At 46.3% G+C, this 20,827-nt stretch overlaps 1 long non-coding RNA gene across 1 annotated transcript in view; it reads right to left on the bottom strand.

The window, feature by feature from the left end:
- Positions 1-2,930: 2,930 nt before the first annotated feature.
- LOC144736193 (uncharacterized) overlaps positions 2,931-20,827 on the bottom strand; it is a 32,559-nt gene continuing 14,662 nt past the window's right edge. The window contains exon 3 of the long non-coding RNA XR_013588730.1: positions 2,931-3,475. This is a non-coding gene — a long non-coding RNA (uncharacterized LOC144736193). The remainder of the gene's footprint in view (positions 3,476-20,827) is intronic.

Raw genomic sequence — 20,827 nt, 5'->3', positions numbered from 1 at the left:
AAGCAGCCGTCCTCAAGTGAAGACCAGGTCTGTAGGGGAGACAGCGTCTGAATGAAACACCACCACGCTTGGAGCGTATATTTAAGCTGGGTTGGAAGGGTGGAAGGGCGCCTTGACAAAATAATTTGCATATCAAGAGGAATTTAGCATATTTATGAGAAATGCAGGTATGTGATTAGTACTACTTGTGAAATGCGTAGGAGGTTTGGCGGGGGGTTTCAAAGTCATATTATGCCCGTGCAGTATGTAGGATTAGCGATTAATTACGACTTTGTTAACGTCTAGCTTTTCAGTGTGTGGGTCCGGTCTCTTATTTGAGAGGCGGTTGAATTTGGAAATCAAGTTGTCCTTACATCTGGTCGACATAGCGGCAGCTGAAGAGGCAGTCATATTGTCTACATGTTCCCAATCCGATGTGGACATTGTTGCAGTCAAAGATAAGTGTGATTTGTAGAGTGTCTTGTCTAACTGATCTAGTTCGGTGCGCGTAAGTCTGATTTTCTCTGAGATAAGAGCTACGCTAGTTCTATACAGAATTCGTTTAGCATTAGAAGAAGTTGCAGCAGCAGAGGTTAATGTAAATGCGATTGGTATTACCTTAGAGTCGCGGCATCTCTTTAGAAAGATGAGAGACTCGATTAGCTGAGCCTTCTTTGTCTTTGTTGTCCCATACTGGCAGGGGGAGGAGTGGTGGTGTTAATGTTGGTGGTATTAGTGGGGGTGGTGCTTGTGATGGTGGTGGTGTTAGTTTTAGTGATGGTGGTGTTAGTGATTGTGGTTGTTATTAGTGGTGATAGTGGTGGTGTTACTGGTGTTAGTGATGGTGGTGTTGGTGGTATTAGTGGTGGTGGTGTTAGTGAGGTGGCAGGATGCCCTGGTGGTCCCCATCTTTAAGAAGGGAGACCGCACAGACTGTAACAACTACAGGGGCATCTCACTCCTCAGTGTGCCGGGAAAGGTCCTGGCAAGGATTATTCAACACCGCCTTGCCAGGCATGCTGAGGAAAGGCAGTTGTTGCTTTTTGTGTTTTTCGTATTGTGGGTGACTGGTGAGGATGTGAGTCTGTGTTGATGATGAGAGTCCGCATTGTGAAGTGACGTGTGTTTAGACGTGGGCGTGTCACGCCCCTTCGACTCTGTGACCCTCGCCTCTGTCTCCCGCTCTCCACGCAGAGACCCGGACCGCGCGAGAGACACCGTGAGCTCTGAGCACCCTCGTCTGCAAGTTGCTACCATGGAGGTACATGTGGCTCCTCGACTTGTGTGGTGAAGTATGGGTGGACGTGTGTTCTCCCCTCTGCGTGTGCCTACCTGTGACCTGTATGTGCTTCTCCTTGCCCGCCTGAGTGTGTGTGCGTCTATCAGTGTCTCTCCGAGATCCTGTTGGTGTACATGCCTGTCTACGCGTGAGCATCTACAGCACTGTTATCTATCCACTGATGGATGAATGCCTCGCTCCCTGAGACCCTGCTACCCCTCACATCCTGTGATGGAATAATCCGCCAAGCGCCGGTTTCGTCGCACCATCTCTCTGGCGGCTCTCCTCTCTGATGTGTTCCGTTCCTTGGTTGTCGCTGTTATTATTCTTGACTGTCAGCCATTGTTGTCCATCCTGGCCATGGCTCGTCCTGCCCGAGTCCCACTCACTCCTCAAGCTCTAGTGGTGGACCTTTTTGTGTGTGTGTAGATCAGCCGAGCTGGAGAGGCTCGGAGTAACGGCGAGTCTTGCACCACGTGGAGTGCGCTGTCCTCAGCGCGCACCGCCTCCATCCGCAGCAAATCGCCACAAGGTAAGAACAGAAATGAGTGACGTCAAGATGGCCACACTGAATGGTGGGACATCACGATGGTCATGTTTCAAGGGGGACGTGACAGTGACCATGATGCATGGGGGACTTCATGGTGGCCATGTTGCATGGGTGATGTACCGTTCGACTTTTGCCGTTCTCTGGTCTCACACCGGCGAGACAAAGTCATAAAGAAGGTTGTCTCTGGTGCAGGCCAGTCAATTTCAAAGACTGCATATATTATCGGAGCATGTTTGTTTGCATATTTTTCCACAAGTATGTGTGGTAAATGCAGACTTGATGCCTTGCAAAAGGTATCTATTTGGTGTTTGAACATATTAACACCTGTTTTTGTGCCAGAAAGGGTAAAAGCTTTTATTTCATAAAATCCTTGGCATATCTGTGTTATATTTATCTAATTCATTAACCCCGTTGTCAAATCCAAGCAACCTAAGACGTCATCAAAGCTGCATATAGCTGGACATCGAACGAAGATGGTCACTGCATCGCACGTTTTCAGATGTGCTTCTGCAGTCATCTGGAATGCTCTTCTGACATTAGGAAGCCACTGGAGCGATGTTCTTTTAAATCTATAATTTTTGCGAACTTTTTAGTTTATTGTCCTTCCCCCTCACTTCTGATTAGCAGGGTTGCCGAAGCACGGTGCAAAATAAGTTCAACATACAGACATAACTGGTATTGGCCAAAACATCCAAATCCCCTGCAAACTCCTCAAATTGGCATCACACAGCAGACGTAATGGCAGCAGCGTCACCCCCATTCTCTATAAATCTGCAGGAACCTCCTGAAAAGGAATCTAAACAAATGATCACCGACAGCTGTTGTTGTTATTCTCTTGCCTGCAGCAATCCTGGCTCTCTTTGGCTCTCAAATGACCCACCGGGAGAAGCTGGAGCTTGTCGCCATACAGGAAGTATGGTACTTTGCGCTCCGCAACAGATCCCGGGGACCAAACAACGATGGATACGACGACCACGAACATCATTACATTCCGGTGAGACTCGCCACAAAGCCCCCACGCCGTGGGGGCTGTCACAGGCGCAGCGGTCACGAGGTTCGTGGCTTCTTGTCATTGCACCTGAAGTACCAACCAACCAGAGACAGCACACATGCACTCTCTCACACACTTCACAATCAAGTTTATTTCACAAGCTAAGCCCATTGAGCTAATGAGCTTTTTTTAAGGGTGTCTCAGCCAGCAGACATCAGAGCATTCCACAATTACAGATTTAAGAAAACCAAACACTTAATAAAACAATTATTTCGTAAAATATAGTCAGTCTAAATGATTGTAATTTGGTGCAGGTCCAGCATGAGCACCTCCACTACCGCTATGAGGTGCTGAAGAAGATTGGGTACGGAGGTCAAGGCCAGGTGATCCGGTGCCTTGACCACATGAGGAACACCCTGGTGGCCGTGAAGATCTTGGTATCACCATTGAGGTAAGAATTCAGAGCGGTGTTGTCACAAGGACGACGTTGTTGTTCAGTCCTTTGCTGTGGGCGGCCGTGTGATGAGGTGGTGACAACTCGTGCCTCACAGAGGGTCCCCGGTTCGACTCCTGACTCGGGTGCCCTCCTGCGTGGAGTTTGTATGTTCTCCTCCTGTTCTGGATCAGCTCACTCTTACATTACATAAATTCTTCATTTCACCTGGTAGATGCATTCCTGAAAAGTGCCGCGTTAAGGGAAAGCACATTAAGCAAACATAATATCCCCATATATAATGTAACGATAAAGTGTTGCAAGATATAATACACGCACACAGTGATATGAAGATACCAATAATGGAGGGTATGCTGTCACGTCACGTTATCATTCCGCATTCCGCCTACTGTATCATACCGCTCAGCCGTGCAGTTTCATAGCGGGCACATTCCACGTTATAATGGGCACTTTCTTGCATTAGAACAGATGCATTCCGGATTATAATGGGTGCGGTCCGCGTTATAACGGGAGCCTTCCACGTTATAATGGGCACGTTCCACGCAATAAAAGGCACGTTCCACGCTTTAATGAGGTTGTCCCATGTCATAACGGGCGCGTTCCGTGTTATAACATGTGCGTTCTGCGTTATAGCAGCTACATCATGGGACCTCCTTTGCCAGTACCAAAGATATACTGGCAAAGGAGGTCCCATGATGTAGCTGCTCACCCCGAGCTCTGATTCCTCTGTTAGTGTTTGTCTTTGTGCTGTACGCCTTTTGGCGTCCTCTGGTTTAACACCGTTTTGAGACTAGACTCAACAGAAAGCTGTCTAGTGTGGACCAATCAGTTTAAAAGACAATGCATATATTATCGGAGTGTTTTTTTTTTGCATACTGACCACAAGTATTGTGGTTAATTCAGACATGATTCCTTGTAAAAGGTTTAAGTTTTTTTTTACATCTTAACACCTGTTTTGTTGCCAGGAAAAAGGGGAAAATCTATTCTCATATTTTGGTATTAGCAAAGGAGGTCCCATGATGTTCCACGTTATAATGCCTTGCTTTGTGAGAGCCACATTCAGTCACGAATCAGCTATGGCTCAGTCTCTAAAACTCAGGCTCAGCTCCAGCTCAGCCGTGGTTTGGCTCAGGCTTGAGCCACTCAGCTGCTGATAAAGATACACGAGTGGCTCAGCCGTGGCTTGGCTCAGCTCCTGGAAATCCTGAGTGTGGCTGGGGCCATGCTCGGAGTCGGCTCAATTCACACATTAGGGAATCACTACGTTAAGGCAGCACCCCAAACCCCCCTCTATCCCTTGCTTATTTGATCCTCTTCCCTATCCTTTCTGGAACCTTCCATGAGCGCGCTACTGGAACTCACAATGACATTACACTTGGGGAACGTATAATTATTTAATTCTGAATATAATTTGTTTCTGGTCATTCCTTAAGCAAGTCTAAGTCATGATTCATTTGTGGATTTTCTCTGCACAGCTCCAAGCGTGATAAATTTCAGAGAATGGAGATCAAGATGGCTCTGGCACTTCAGGGCAAGGACAGTGATGAGGACTACAACGTCGTCAAAGTCCTGAAATATTTTGACTTCAGAGGACACCACTGCATTGTCCTGGAGCTGTTGAAGTACGTACCATGTGTTCCCACCGCCCCCACCCCCCCCCCCCTTGGCGTGGTTAACTTCATTAGCTAAACAAAAACTATTTTATTTAGCAGGTAAAGCCCACTGCCCGATTAGTTATTTTTCACAAGCGGCCTGGCTACAAATTATAGCTCAAAAAAGTGGCTGATGTGGAAATGTATGGCAGCCAAATACTCTAAACACATGTTTCTAAATGTAGAGGGAAAAACCAGAGGACCCGGAGAAAAATCCACGTGACCAGGGGGCGAACATGCAAACTCAGAATATACATGCGTCAGGGTCAGGATCAAAGCCCCGATCTCTTCCACACCAGGGGGGGTGATAACATCACACCACCGGGGCTAGATGTTACTTCTGGGATTCCCGTGCCAACCTCGTATTGCGATACTGTGGAGCTGTCATGTGCCCCAGGTGCACTAGAGGCCACTCCTCTTTTCTCAATCAGCACCGCCCACTTTTATATAGCCACGCCTCCACTCGATCAGCAGGTTGGCTGCAGCGCAGTGGTGACGCTTGTGCCCCTCGGTGAAAATCCCTGAGTTTGATTCTCAACACGGACGCCTTTCTGCGTGGAGTTTGTATCTCCTAATAGAGAACTCCACCACCCGGAAACAGAGCCAATGAAAGCAAGTGGTCAGATGTGCTAGCTGATTCGGTTTATCAGCAAACCAATGACCTAAACCCACACGGAGCTATGACTCATATTAGTCGTGAATGTGCAAATAGAATATTAATATTGTCGTTATCATAATCCACGTAGTATTGCAGGGTATGACACTGACACTGCGTCGTTGTTGTAATTGTTGTTGTTGCTTCTGCCTCTTTCACAGGGAGAGCCTCCATGATGTGATTAAGGAAGCGGGGCTCCGGCAATTGCACATGGGGATGGTGAAAACTTACACCAGGGGCATCCTCAAGTTCCTTTGCCACACCAAGGCCAGGAGCATCATCCATGCGGACATCAAGCCAGTGAGTGGACACAGCATTCAGCGCGACTTTGTTCCGGAGTTGTGTCATTATTGGGGACTCGGACCATAGAGAAAACCGCCCACGTTGGTCACAGGGTCGATGTGTTAGCTCTGTCCGTCTATCTGGAAGGAGACAGGGTCACGTTACCTCTGGTGATGATCCGGTATGAATTAAACTGTCGTGTAGAGTCGTGTCGCTATTGGGGGACTCGCCACAGAGAAAACCAGCAATGTAGATCACAGCGTTGCCACAAACTTTGGCAAACACAAACCGGAGCTGAAAAGAATGATTTTCAAAACGTGCCAAACACGCGTTTGAACTGACAGGTGCCCATTGTCGGCTTCCATGCTGTGAATGGAAAACTTCCCAAATCGTCACTAAATCCTTGCGCCCTCGAGTGTGGTTTTTGGTTCGTAACTCGTTAACGGACAGCTGTGAGCAACTAGGATAAGTTGTCTATAGAGCCGCACCCTTTTACTTAGATGGTGCTTCAGAGAGCTTTACATGTGATGAGCCTCGACGAACATCGCTCGTCTTGACGCAGAAAACAGGGAATGTTGCACTTGACTAAAGGTTGACGACGGCGCTACGCCTCACCTAGTTCCCCTGTTTAGTATGTACTGTGGTACGTGATTGATCCACTGCTGGCTGAATGCTATTGGCGTAACCTTCGAGTGTGAATTCCTTCTGCCTCTCTTCCTTTAGGAAAATGTTCTAATCAAGGACACCGTGACCGGCACCATCAGGGTCACGGACTTTGGCACCAGCTTTTTTGTGAAACGTCAACGTGAGTAACCTCACCTGGGTGTGAGTTTCTGCGTGTGGGTGTGTCTGTGTACCAGTGTGTGTGCAAGTCTCTTAGTGTCTGTACATGTGACAGTGTGTGATAACGATGCTGTTCATGACATAGTGAGTACACACATACATACATATTTGTTGTTGTTGTGATTGTTGTGCAGCTCTGTATGCTGGTGGGACCAGGCCATTCCAATCTCCGGAGGTATTGCTGGGCTACAGATTGACCTGTGCAGTGGACATGTGGGCACTGGGCTGCACGGTGGCGGAGTTGGTGACCGGCAGGGAATTATTCCAGTCGGACAGCCGCGACGACCACCTCCCGTGCTGCATGGAGGTATTTCCAACTGGGCGTTCACCCACTCGTGATTCCCCCCTCCCCTTCCTTAAAGTTGTAAGGAGAGGGGGGGGGGCGATTGGGTACTTGGTGACCTGGCGAATGGCAGCCATCGTATGTTGTATGTGTGTACATGTGTGTGTCTCTTGTATGTGTGGGGGAAGCGGTGGTGCAGCGGTTAGCGTGCTCAGCTACAAACCCGGTAATGCGAGTTTGATTCCAAATCACGGCCAACATCAGTGAGGATTATCTGAACCGGTACTGGGCATCCCCGAGTTCGACTCAGCCTCAAATGAGTACCTGGTGCGGTGTGTACCTGCTTCAATATGGCCAACCATCCCCTCTCTGTGTGTACCACAGTCCTGGCCCTCAACAGGTGCCGCTGCTGTTGCTGCTGTTTCTACTCACTACTAAAAGCACTTGCCCCTACAGTTTGCTGCGCCTACACGGGTGACATTTGCCTTTATCTCAACCATGTGCAGATCCTCGGGTTGCCTCCAAGATGTATGATGGATGCAGCTCCTGACGGAATGCACTACTTTGGTGAGTTGAAGGGTGGGGCGAGCAACCGACCGGATTCAGTGTTAGGGTGTGGCCTGGAGCTGTTGGGGTGGCCATGGGGGGGGCCTCTTTGTATTTTCAATTCCTTGGGTGAGTGGGTGGGTAAATGGCTGTGTGGGAGAGTGGGTGGGTGGGTAAGTGGGTAGGTGGGCAAAGTGGTGGTTGGTGACTGTGTGTCTCTCCTGCTGTGCATGTCTCCTGCAGATCGTGTGGGCATGATGTTCTGCCCAGTCAAGAGAAGGGTGCCAGGGAGCTTGTCACTTCATGGGGCACTCAATAGCCACGACCCGGAGTTTGTTGATTTCGTCAGCTCCTGCCTGCGGTAAGAATCATCCCCCTCCCCCCTCCCCATGAGGATTTCCCCCACCAAGGTGATCAACGATCGCTCTCCTTCGATCACCAGGAAGATGTGGAGCTGAGTGAACCTGCCGATGACCAGTACCACCGGTGTTAAGATCGCCCTCTTTGAAGGCTCATTAAAGATTCTACTCGGCAGTGCGAGGCTCAGGGCATTTTTAGAGTACTGCGTATTGAAGGATTTCCGCTGCTACCACGACTACCGCTGCTGCCGTGCGTTCCTGGACCTCGTGGGAGAAGGGAAGGAACGTCAATGCTCTCACCACGCCTCATCATGTGCGCCGCGTGTGACCCCCGTGTGTCTCTCAACAGATGGGATCCGGATTGTCGCATGACGCCAGCGCAGGCGCTGGGTCACAGCTGGCTCCGGACCGCGGCCACCAGCACCACCAGCAACGCCACCACCACTGCTACTCCTGGCAGTGTACAGTGTTTTGGAGCTGCTGAGCGACGGTAAGCCACGATCTGCTTGTCAAATATTCAAGACAGTCCATAGGGAGGTGTGGAGCCCGGGGCAAGTCACAATTAAACCGGAAGTATTACTAATAATACAGGTTTGTTTCGGTTAGATCGCGTAGATATACGTGTGTTGTTAAACCCACCATCACCCACCACAGCCAATTAATAAGGTGTATCATCTTCTTGGTTCTTTCGGTAAAGTCACGTAGAAGGGAAGTAATAAAATAATACAAATAAAACATACTAAAATAATTCTCACGACGTTTCGGCCACAACGCAAGCAGCCGTCCTCAGGTGAAGATCAGGTCTGTCGGGGAGACAGCGTCTGAATCATGTAAACAAAATGTGACAATTAGTTACTAGATCAGCACACCAGTGTGTTGGAAAGTAAACCCACCACATTTACAATTCGAGTACAACATTTTGCCGGGGAGAATTGTGGAGAAATGTGATGTCATCATTTGTGAGCCAATCTGGTACGAAAGCCTACGTGTTAAAAAGACATTACGTCTGACACCGTGACATCGAAGCACAGGGCCGCCAGAAGCACGGTGCCCGGGGCGGTTTCCCCAGTACACCGTACCCGGCTCTATATTGATTACTACTACCCTGATTTAGCCAGCATGAGCCTCACTCAGTCTCAAGACTCTTTTTAATTAGAGTCCTGCCAAGTTGTTTGCAGTACAGAACAAATTTGCTTTTGTTACTGCTGCTATGCGATTCCTATTGAGTGATTTGGGGGTTCAATTTCTAACACTGCCGAGGATGTCCATCCAACACTGGTTGTGTGGCGTGTGTGTCAGGGTTCGGTTACGTGGAGGAAAATGCCAAACCCCAAGGAATGAAAGTTACATTTTAATGTACAATTTCATTGAGGGACTGTGTGTTGTCTTGGTGAGGTCTGGGGCTGTTTTTGTTGATGTTTTGCTGCCTTGCCCAAGTTTGTATTTAGTGTTGAAAAACTGGCAGGATTTTACGTACTTTGTGCTTATATGCTGAATTATTTTGTGACTTTCTTACATATTTACACGTTGCACTCATTTTCTTATGTTTGTTGTTGTAACTTGCTGACCTTGTGCCTCGACTGCATATCTGTGAAAGAAGAGCTTCATAGCTTATCGGATTCCTCTTCATCCAGTCTAAATAACACTGGTCAAGAAAAAAAACATGTTTTTCTGGCCTGGACTTTTGCAGCTGTTTTAGACTAATTTCAGTATGCTGATTCCAAATCTTATCTCAGATTTGCTCGATCACATCTCATTTTTATGCTATCGGCATACCCCATTTTCATTGCTTTTATCTGAAATTAACTCTGTCACTTATGATTGCAAGTTGTTGCGAGTCAGTGACTGCTTTAGTGTTAAAATATGGTGCTGTATTTTTAGGATAGTGTGTTTATAATATCATTTTATGTAGATATCCACATTTATTTAATATTTTTCTTCTGCAGTTTTTATTGAAAGTGCAATATTTGAGATCTCAAAAACCTGATGTGATAGACAAAAACTGAAGCCAGATTTGGAATCAGCACCCCAAAATTACCTTAAACCCGTTGGAATACCTTATGCCAGAAAAAGTGTTGACCAGTGTAATTTTCCACATTCCACACGGAGAAAGTGGCCCAAGTTTGGGCATCAAACCCAGGTCCCTCTGACTGAGTTCCAGCCTTGCCGCCTGCAAACGAACACATGTACAGTTCAAACCCCACGTGTACATTCGGTTATATACAGATGTATTTTTATAATTGGTTTCTGGGTGAGGACAAATAATGAAGCAGCCATATATTTGCCATGTAGCCTTTCATCCAGTGTGATATCGCAAGACTAATGCCCATTTTGTAACCAGACCCACGATGGGCAAAGGTATGCTGTGTTACTGCAGCATCGTTATTAACCTGGTTAATCTATCTCCGCACGATGGTGGGGGGGGGTGGGGGGAGTGCAATCTCTGCTGTAGCAGGAAGTTGGAACGGTGTCGTGCGCATCTCTTTACAGAGCGGAGCCGGCGCTGCCCCCATCCTCCGCGCTTGCCCAGGCCTCTAAATGGCTGACGGTTGTTGTGGAGGAAGAGGACACTCCGGTGGAGGAGCTGTTGGTGCAGGAGGAGGAGACCCTGGTGGAGGAGCTGGTGGTGCAAGAGGAGGAGACCCTGGTGGAGGAGCTGTTGATGCAGGAGGAGGAGACCCTGGTGGAGGAGCTGGTGGTGCAGGAGGAGGAGACCCTGGTGGAGGCGTTGGTGGTGCAGGAGGAGGAGACCCTGGTGGAGGAGCTGGTGGTGCAGGAGGAGGAGACCCTGGTGGAGGAGCTGGTGGTGCAGGAGGAGGAGACCCTGGTGGAGGAGCTGTTGGTGCAGGAGGAGGAGACCCTGGTGGAGGAGCTGGTGGTGCAGGAGGAGGAGACCCTGGTGGAGGAGCTGGTGGTGCAGGAGGAGGAGACCATGGTGGAAGAGCTGATGGTGCAGGAAGAAGAGATGAGGGGGGAGACAGAGGAGGTATGGACGAAGGAGCAGGAGGAGGAGATGGTGGTGCAGGTGGAGGAGACATTGGTGGAGAAGATGGTGGAGAAGGAGATGACAAGGAAAGAGGATCAGGTGATGGTGATGCAGGAGGAGAAGAGGAAGCGAGGGAGTCTGGCCCGCATAGCGAGAACCATCCGTTCACTCCTCCGACGCGTGCTGCTGTGTGGTGGCCGGTCCACCACACAGTAGAGGTGGTGGTCACGGATCGTTGTGAACCACGACCACTATCACCATACCCACCACACACACCCTGCACCCATTCACCCCCCTGTAATACCCACCACACCACACACACCCTGCACCCACCCACCCCATGATGCCACCCCCACCACATTCCACAGGTTTTGGGTTATTTCAGGGATAAGGGGTTTAGAGGTTTTGGGATTTCGAGGGTTATAGGGTTTAGGTGTTGAGAGTGTCAGGGGTTGAGGGGATTCGAGAGTTAGAGGTTTAGAGGGTTAGGGTTTTCAGGGTAAAGGGGGTTCAGAGGGTTAGGGGTTTATAGGGTTTTGGGTTTACAGTGAGGGAAAAAAGTATTTGATCCCCTGCTGAGTTTGTACGTTTGCCCACTGACAAAGAAATGATCAGTCAATAATTTTAATGGTAGGTTTATTTGAACAGTGAAAGACAGAATAACAACAACAAAATCCAGAAAAACGCATGTCAAAAATGTTATAACTTGATTTGCATTTTAATGAGGGAAATAAGTATTTGACCCCTCTGCAAAACATGACTTAGTACTTGGTGGCAAAATCCTTGTTGGCAATCACAGAGGTCAGACGTTTCTTGTAGTTGGCCACCAGGTTTGCACAAATCTCAGGAGGGATTTTGTCCCACTCCTCTTTGCAGATATTCTCCAAGTCTTCTTGGTTCTTTCGGTAAAGTCACATAGAAGGGAAATAATAAAATAATAAAAATAAAACATAATAAACCAATTCTCACGACGTTTCGGCCACAACCTAAGCAGCCGTCCTCAGGTGAAAACCAGGTCTGTCGAGGCGACAGCGCCTGAATGAAACAGCACACGTGCTTGGAGCATATATAAGCTGGGTTGGAAGGGGGGAAAAGGGCGCCTTGACAAAAGAATATGCATATCAATAGCAATTTAGCATATTTATGGGAAATGCAGGTATGTGATTAGTACTACTTATGCCCGTGCATTATGCAGGATTAGCAGCATCAAAGGGAGGGGATAGGGGTAGCATTAATAAAGGGAAGGAGTGTTAATAGTATGTATCTGCAGTAACTAAAACCACCACGTAAACAACTAAAGTATAAACTACATAGTATCATCAGTATACTAAATATACTCTACAATAAGCTGAGTTACTAACAGTAAGTAATACATTACAATTCTATGTCGTAAAAAATATATAATATGCTTCCATCTAAACTTTATTCTCTTACATCACACGAGTCTACACCGTACTATATACTGCCATAGACAAACCCAACATTAAATTACATACTGTATTGCTATAAACCACCTTATACATTGTAATATTACACTATGTATTATTCTACCCACCCTAATGTATATCACACTGCTGTATATTGACTATACAATTACGATACTATATATTACTTTGTACATTGTATTAAGCATATAAATGTTATACTATTTGTTATTATACACTGTACCATTGACCGTCGTGTGAAAGATACTAAGAGGAAGCAACAAAATATGTCAATGGGTGAGTAGTGTGGGAAACTTGCAGCGGAGCAAAGAATCCATTCCCTGCGGAGAATACAATGCCAGTGAGTGGAACGCGGTCTGAAAGTCACCGTAAACGTGAACACAATCAGTTAAGATCTGAAATGGTTTATTACGTCCTTCCAATGATTGCTAAGCCAGAATCCATCTTCTCGGTTGAAATTGTCTCTGTGTTTGTATATGTGGATCGCCTCATGAACGAATCTCTCATGGTAGCCAGATGGCTTGCAGAGAACCTCTGTCTTGGAGAAGTCAATATCATGTGAGCCCACTGAATTGTAACAGTGATCTGCCACGGCTGAGGTGTTTGTCCTACCGTGTTTCAAGTCTGCTTTATGTTCACGGATGCGGTCCGAGACATGTCGTTTGGTTTCTCCAATGTAACTGCTACCACAGAAGCAACTTAGTTTGTAGACGCCAGGGTACTGTATGTCTGGAACCACATCTTTTACAGACGGGACCAGATCACGGATTTTATGTACTGTGTTGATTTGGACCTGGATCTTGTGTTTTATCAGGATTTTGGAGATCTTTTTTGTGACCCCAGCAATGTACGGTAAGGTGATGGTCTTGAAAGGCTCCTCAACAGGATCCTTCTTGATGGTTGGAGTGATGGCTTTGCGGATTGTGTAGTCGGAGTAACCATTAGCCTGAAGAGCTTGGCGTACGTGTTTGAGTTCACTGGCAATGTGTTCCTGGTCGGATATGCATTGGGCTCTATGGTATAGAGTCTTGATGAGGGAATTCTTCTGGGATGGATGGTGGTGGGAATCCGGTTTTAGGGAAGCATCCGTATGGGTGGCTTTCCTGTAGACAGAGTGGCTCATTGAACCATCAGGTCTCATTTTAATTAGGACATCCAAAAAGGGTAGCTTGCCATCTTTTTCGACTTCCATGGTGAATCTGATGGCTGGGTGTATGGAATTGATGTAGTCGAGAAATTGGTCTAGAGCAGGCCGGCCATGTGGCCAGATGACAAAAGTGTCATCTACGTACCTCTTCCATAAGGTCGGGCATAGAGTGGCAGTCTGGATGGCGTCAGTCTCAAATTTCTCCATGAACATGTTGGCTACAACCGGAGATAGGGGGGAGCCCATTGGGGTGCCCTCAGTTTGCTTGTAGAAAGTTCCATTCCAGGTGAAGTATGTATTGGTTAAGCAGTGTCTCACCAGGGGGGGTACCCCAGCATTCAGTCATTGATGAACCAAGTCTTCAATTATTGCGATGGTGTCAGGTACAGGAACTTTGGTGAATAAGTAAACCACATCAAAACTGACAAGCAGGTCGTCTGGGGACAGGGAAATCCCCTTGATTGTCGATACCAGGTCAGTAGAGTTTAGTACCACAGAGGTGGGTTTTCCAGTGAAAGGCCGTAGGATTTCAGACGAAAAACGAGCCAGTTTGTAGGTGGGGGAGTTGATAGTAGAGACAATGGGACGAAGAGGTGTATCTTCTTTACGTATATTTGGCAAGCCGTATAATCTTGGTGGCCTGGCTGCAGAAGGTTTCAACGAGAACTGTTTGGTCTGATCAATTAATGCGGTTGAAGCAGAAATGATTTTGTTGGTTTTAGAGACGAGGCTGTTGGTGGGGTCTCTTTTTATTTTTGTATAGCTGCCATCGTTGAGTAGTTCTTGAATTTTGTTGTTGTTGTATTCTATTTTGTCCATGATGACAGTGGCATTGCCTTTATCGGCTGAGAGGATGACAATGTCATCCCTCTTTTTTAATTGAGCTAATTCAAAACGCTCATCTTTGCTGATGTTGCTAGCTGGCATCTTAGCGTTTTTGAGGGTTGCAGAGATTTCAGATCTTGCTACGTCTGCAGCGATGTGACTCAGGCCCTTGAGAGTTACATCTACTCTAGCAATTATATCATTAACTGGTATGTGTCTAGGTGTGACTGCAAAGTTTAGTCCTTTAGCTAAAACGGATTTCAGACCTTCAGAAATAGAACTGTTACTGCGATTAATTACGACTTTGTTAACGTCTAACTTTTCAATGTGTGGGTCCGGTCTCTTGTTTGAGAGGCGGTTGAATTTGGAAATCAAGTTGTCCTTACATTTGGTCGACATAGCGGCAGCTGAAGAGGCAGTCATTTTGTCTACATATTCCCAATCCTATGTGGACATTGTTGCACTCAAAGATAAGTGTGATTTGTAGAGTGTCTTGTCTAACTGATCTAGATCGGTGCACGTAAGTCTGATTTTCTCTGAGATAATGCTAAACGAATTCTATCTAGAACTAGCTTAGCTCTTATCTCAGAGAAAATCAGACTTACGCGCACCGATCTAGATCAGTTAGACAATACACTCTACAAATCACACTTATCTTTGAGTGCAACAATGTCCACATCGGATTGGGAACATGTAGACAAAATGACTGCATCTTCAGCTGCCGCTGTCGACCAAATGTAAGGACAACTTGATTTCCAAATTCAACCGCCTCTCAAACAAGAGACCGGACCCACACATTGAAAAGCTAGACGTTAATAAAGTCGTAATTAATCGCAATAACAGTTCTATTTCTGAAGGTCTGAAATCCGTTTTAGCTAAAGGACTGAACTTTGCAGTCACACCTAGACACATACCAGTTAATGATATAATTGCTAGAGTAGATGTAGCTCTCAAGGGCCTGAGTCACATCGCTGCAGACGTAGCAAGATCTGAAATCTCTGCAACCCTCAAAAACGCTAAGATGCCAGCTAGCAACATCAGCAAAGATGAGCGTTTTGAATTAGCTCAATTAAAAAAGAGGGATGACATTGTCATCCTCTCAGCCGACAAAGGCAATGCCACTGTCATCATGGACAAAATAGAATACAACAACAAAATTCAAGAACTACTCAACGATGGCAGCTATACAAAAATAAAAAGAGACCCCACCAACAGCCTCGTCTCTAAAACCAACAAAAGCATTTCTGCTTCAACCGCATTAATTGATCAGACCAAACAGTTCTCGTTGAAACCTTGTGCAGCCAGGCCACCAAGATTATACGGCTTGCCAAAGATACATAAAGAAGATACACCTCTTCGTCCCATTGTCTCTACTATCAACTCCCCCACCTACAAACTGGCTCGTTTTTTGTCTGAAATCCTACGGCCTTTCACTGGAAAAACCACCTCTGCGGTACTAAACTCTACTGACCTGGTATCGACAATCAAGGGGATTTCCCTGTCCCCAGACGACCTGCTTGTCAGTTTTGATGTGGTTTCCTTATTCACCAAAGTTCCTGTACCTGACACCATCGCAATCATTGAAGACTTGGTTCATCAAGGACTGAACGCTGGGGTACCCCCCCTGGTGAGACACTGCTTAACCAATACATACTTCACCTGGAATGGAACTTTCTACAAGCAAACTGAGGGCACCCCAATGGGCCCCCCCCCTGTCTCCGGTTGTAGCCAACGTGTTCATGGAGAAATTTGAGACTGACGCCATCCAGACTGCCACTCTACGCCTGACCTTATGGAAGAGGTACGTAGATGACACTTTTGTCATCTGGCCACATGGCCGGCCTGCTCTAGACCAATTTCTCGACCACATCAATTCCATACACCCAGCCATCAGATTCACCATGGAAGTCGAAAAAGATGGCAAGCTACCCTTTTTGGATGTCCTAATTAAAATGAGACCTGATGGTTCAATGAGCCACTCTGTCTACAGGAAAGCCACCCATAGGGATGCTTACCTAAAACCGGATTCCCACCACCATCCATCCCAGAAGAATTCCCTCATCAAGACTCTATACCAGGGGTCTGCAACCTTTAAGACATAAAGAGCCACTTGGACCCGTTTCCGAAGGAAAAAATAAACTGGGAGCCGCAAAACCATTGCAACATTTAAAACAAATATAACACTGCATATATTGTTTCTTACTTTATTGCTATATACAGGATCGTGCAGTCAGCTGTCAATCTGAATAAAAAAAGGACTTTTTCACTTAACAATGTAAAATATATTTTTGCAAATTAATAGCTAAATTACCTGGTTAATGGGATTTTTGCTCCTGAACCTCAGTGCACAGTGTCTGCACATCAGGGCTGTAAGACGTCACCTTCATTTTCACACAGGCTTGCAAGCTGTCATCTGTGAGGCGTGATCGATGTTTGTTTTTAATATAGTTCATGTTGGAGAAGACCTGCTCACATACATATGTGGAGCCGAAGATCGACAGGACTCCAAATGCATACTTTTTCATGTTTATATAAGTGTTGGGGATGGCATTCCATGTTTCGAATACAAGTTTGTCCTGTTTGGGAAGGTTTTCAATATCACTCCATTTATGATTCTGAGCCAGAATGGCCTTCTGACGGGCAACATCCTCAAGAGTAGCGGTCAAGCATTTGAACTTGGACACCCATATATCTTTGTCGGCTATATCGGCCAGTTCCATCTCAAGATCAGGTTGACTTACACCTGCAAATGCAGTCATATTCAATAGGGATGGATCGATCGCCAGGGGAGTGACAGGGAAGGATAATGTCGTTTTTTCCTCTCTGAACTCACAGAATCGTTTCCCAAACGAACTTTGCATTGTGGTGATTGCAGACTTGAAATATTCCAAATTTATCGTATCATGACTTTGTTTGAACTCTCTCAAAGAGGGAAAGTGAGACAGTGTACCTCTCTGTAAATCTTTGACAAACACTGTCAACTTGCGCTCGAATGCCAAAACCTCCTCCAGCATGTGCAGGGCTGTGCCTCCTTTCCCCTGAAGGGTTGTATTTAGCGTGTTTAGATGTGCTGTCATGTCTACCATAAAATGTAATTTTTCCAGCCACTCTGGCTGTTCCAGCTCAGCAAAGGTGAGCTCTTTGCTGCCCAGGAAGGTTTTTACTTCTTCCAAACATGTGACAAAGCAACGGCAACGTTATTGCCTGTCACCGGGCGGGCAGTGTGGAGCGGAGCGGCGACCTGTCAGCAGCGGCAACGCCAGAGCAGGTGTCACAGTGCGCCTCCTCCCCTCGCTAGCATCCGCCCCGGAGCCGCGGTCAAGGTTCAAAAGAGCCGCATGCGGCTCCGGAGCCGCAGGTTGCCGACCCCTGCTCTATACCATAGAGCCCAATGCATATCCGACCAGGAACACATTGCCAGTGAACTCAAACACGTACGCCAAGCTCTTAAGGCTAATGGTTACTCCGACTACACAATCCGCAAAGCCATCACTCCAACCATCAAGAAGGATCCTGTTGAGGAGGCTTTCAAGACCATCACCTTACCCTACATTGCTGGGGTCACAAAAAAGATCTCCAAAATCCTGATAAAACACAAGATCCAGGTCCGATTCAACACAGTACATAAAATCCGTGATCTGGTCCCGTCTGTAAAATATGTGGTTCCAGACATACAGTACCCTGGCGTCTACAAACTAAGTTGCCTCTGTTGTAGCAGTTACATTGGAGAAACCAAACGACATGTCTCGGACCGCATCCGTGAACATAAAGCAGACTTGAAACACGGTAGGACAAACACCTCAGCCGTGGCAAATCACTGTTACAATTCAGTGGGCTCACATGATATTGACTTCTCCAAGACAGAGGGTCTCTGCAAGCCATCTGGCTACCATGAGAGATTCGTTCATGAGGCGATCCACATACACAAACACAGAGACAATTTCAACCGAGAAGATGGATTCTGGCTTAGCAATCATTGGAAGGACGTAATAAACCATTTCGGATCTTAACTGATTGTGTTCACGTTTACGGTGACTTTCAGACCGCGTTCCACTCACTGGCATTGTATTCTCCGCAGGGAATGGATTCTTTGCTCCGCTGCAAGTTTCCTACCCCTACTCACCCATTGACATATTTCGTTGCTTCCTCTTAGTATCTTTCACACGACGGTCAATGGTACAGTGTATAATAACAAATAGTATAACATTTATATGCTTAATACAATGTACAAAGTAATATATAGTATCGTAATTGTATAGTCAATATACAGCAGTGTGATATACATTAGGGTGGGTAGAATAATACAGTGTAATATTACAATGTATAAGGTGGTTTATAGCAATACAGTATGTAATTTAATGTTGCGTTTGTCTATGGCAGTATATAGTACGGTGTAGACTCGTGTGATGTAAGAGAATAAAGTTTAGATGGAAGCATATTATATATTTTTTACGACGTAGAATTGTAATGTATTACTTACTGTTAGTAACTCAGCTTATTGTAGAGTATATTTAGTATCTTCTTAGGTTTTTTCCGGTAAAGTCACGTAGAAAGTAAAATAAAATAAAAACAAAAATCACGACGTTTCGTGATTTTACGTGATTCTACGTGACTTTACCGAAAAAACCTAAGAAGATGATTCCTTGCAGTCACGAAAGCTTCAAATCTATATTTAGTATACTGATGATACTATGTAGTTTATACTTTAGTTGTTTACGTGGTGGTTTTAGTTACTGCAGCTACATACTATTAACACTCCTTCCCTTTATTAATGCTACCCCTATCCCCTCCCTTTGATGCTGCTAATCCTGCATAATGCACGGACATAAGTAGTACTATTCACATACCTGCATTTCCCATATCCCCTCCCTTTGATGCTGCTAATCCTGCATAATGCACGGGCATAAGTATTACTAATCACATACCTGCATTTCCCATAAATATGCTAAATTCCTCTTGATATGCATATTCTTTTGTCAAGGCGCCCTTTTCCCCCCTTCCAACCCAGCTTATATATGCTATAAGCACGTGTGCTGTTTCATTCAGACGCTGTCGCCTCGACAGACCTGGTTTTCACCTGAGGACGGCTGCTTGCGTTGTGGCCGAAACGTCGTGAGAATTGTTTTATTATGTTTTATTTTTATTATTTTATTACTTCCCTTCTACGTGACTTTACCGAAAGAACCAAGAATATGAATCCCTGCAGTCACGAAAGCTTTAAATCGAAAAATTCTCCAAGTCATTAAGGTTTCGAGGCTGACGTTTGGCAACTCAAACCTTCAGCTCCCTCCACAGATTTTCTATGGGATTAAGGTCTGGAGGCTGGCTAGGCCAGTCCAGGACCTTAATGTGCTTCTTCATGAGCCACTCCTTTGTTGCCTTGGCCGTGTGTTTTGGGTCATTGTCATGCTGGAATACCCATCCACGACCCATTTTCAATGCCCTGGCTGAGGGAAGGAGGTTCTCACCCAAGATTTGATGGTACATGGCCCCGTCCATCGTCCCTTTGATGCGGTGAAGTTGTCCTGTCCCCTTAGCAGAAAAACACTCCCAAAGAATAATGTTTCCACCTCCATGTTTGATGGTGGGGATGGTGTTCTTGGGGTCATAGGCAGCATTCCTCCTCCTCCAAACACGGCGAATTGAGTTGATGCCAAAGAGCTCCATTTTGGTCTCATCTGACCACAACACTTTCACCCAGTTGTCCTCTGAATCATTCAGATGTTGTAACAGTGGTCTGCCACGGCTGAGGTGTTTGTCCTACCGTGTTTTAGATCAGCTTTATGTTCACGAATGCGGTCTGAGACGTGTCGTTTGGTTTCCCCAATGTAACTGCTACCACAGAGGCAACTTAGTTTGTAGACGCCAGGGTACTGTATGTCTGGAATCACATCTTTTACAGACGGTACCAGATCACGGATTTTATGTACTGTGTTGAATCGGACCTGGATCTTGTGTTTAATCAGGATTTTGGAGATCTTTTTTGTGACCCCAGCAATGTAGGGTAAGGTGATGGTCTTGAAAGGCTCCTCAACAGGATCTTTCTTGATGGTTGGAGTGATGGCTTTGCGGATTGTCTAGTCGGAGTAACCATTAGCTTTAAGAGCTTGGCGTACGTGTTTGAGTTCACTGGAAATGTGTTCATGGTCGGAGATGCATTGGGCTCTATGATATAGAGTCTTGATGAGGGAATTCTTCTGGGATGGATGGTGGTGGGAATCCGGTTTTAGATAAGCATCCGTGTGGGTGGCTTTCCTGTAGACAGAGTGGCTCATTGAACCATCAGGTCTCCTTTTGATTAGGACATCCAAAAAGGGTAGCTTGCCATCATTTTCGACTTCCATGGTGAATCTGATGGCTGGGTGTATGGAATTGATGTGGTCGAGAAATTGGTCTAGAGCAGGCCGGCCATGTGGCCAGATGACAAAAGTGTCGTCTACGTATCTCTTCCATAAGGTCGGGCGTAGAGTGGCAGTCTTAACCGAGAAGATGGATTCAGGCTTAGCAATCATTGGAAGGACGTAATAAACCATTTCGATACACATTAGGGT

This window comes from Lampetra planeri, chromosome 59, assembly GCF_965212315.1.
Source record: "Lampetra planeri chromosome 59, kcLamPlan1.2.h2, whole genome shotgun sequence".
Taxonomy (NCBI): Eukaryota; Metazoa; Chordata; class Hyperoartia; order Petromyzontiformes; family Petromyzontidae; genus Lampetra; species Lampetra planeri.
This window is presented reverse-complemented; position numbering and strand designations above follow the sequence as displayed.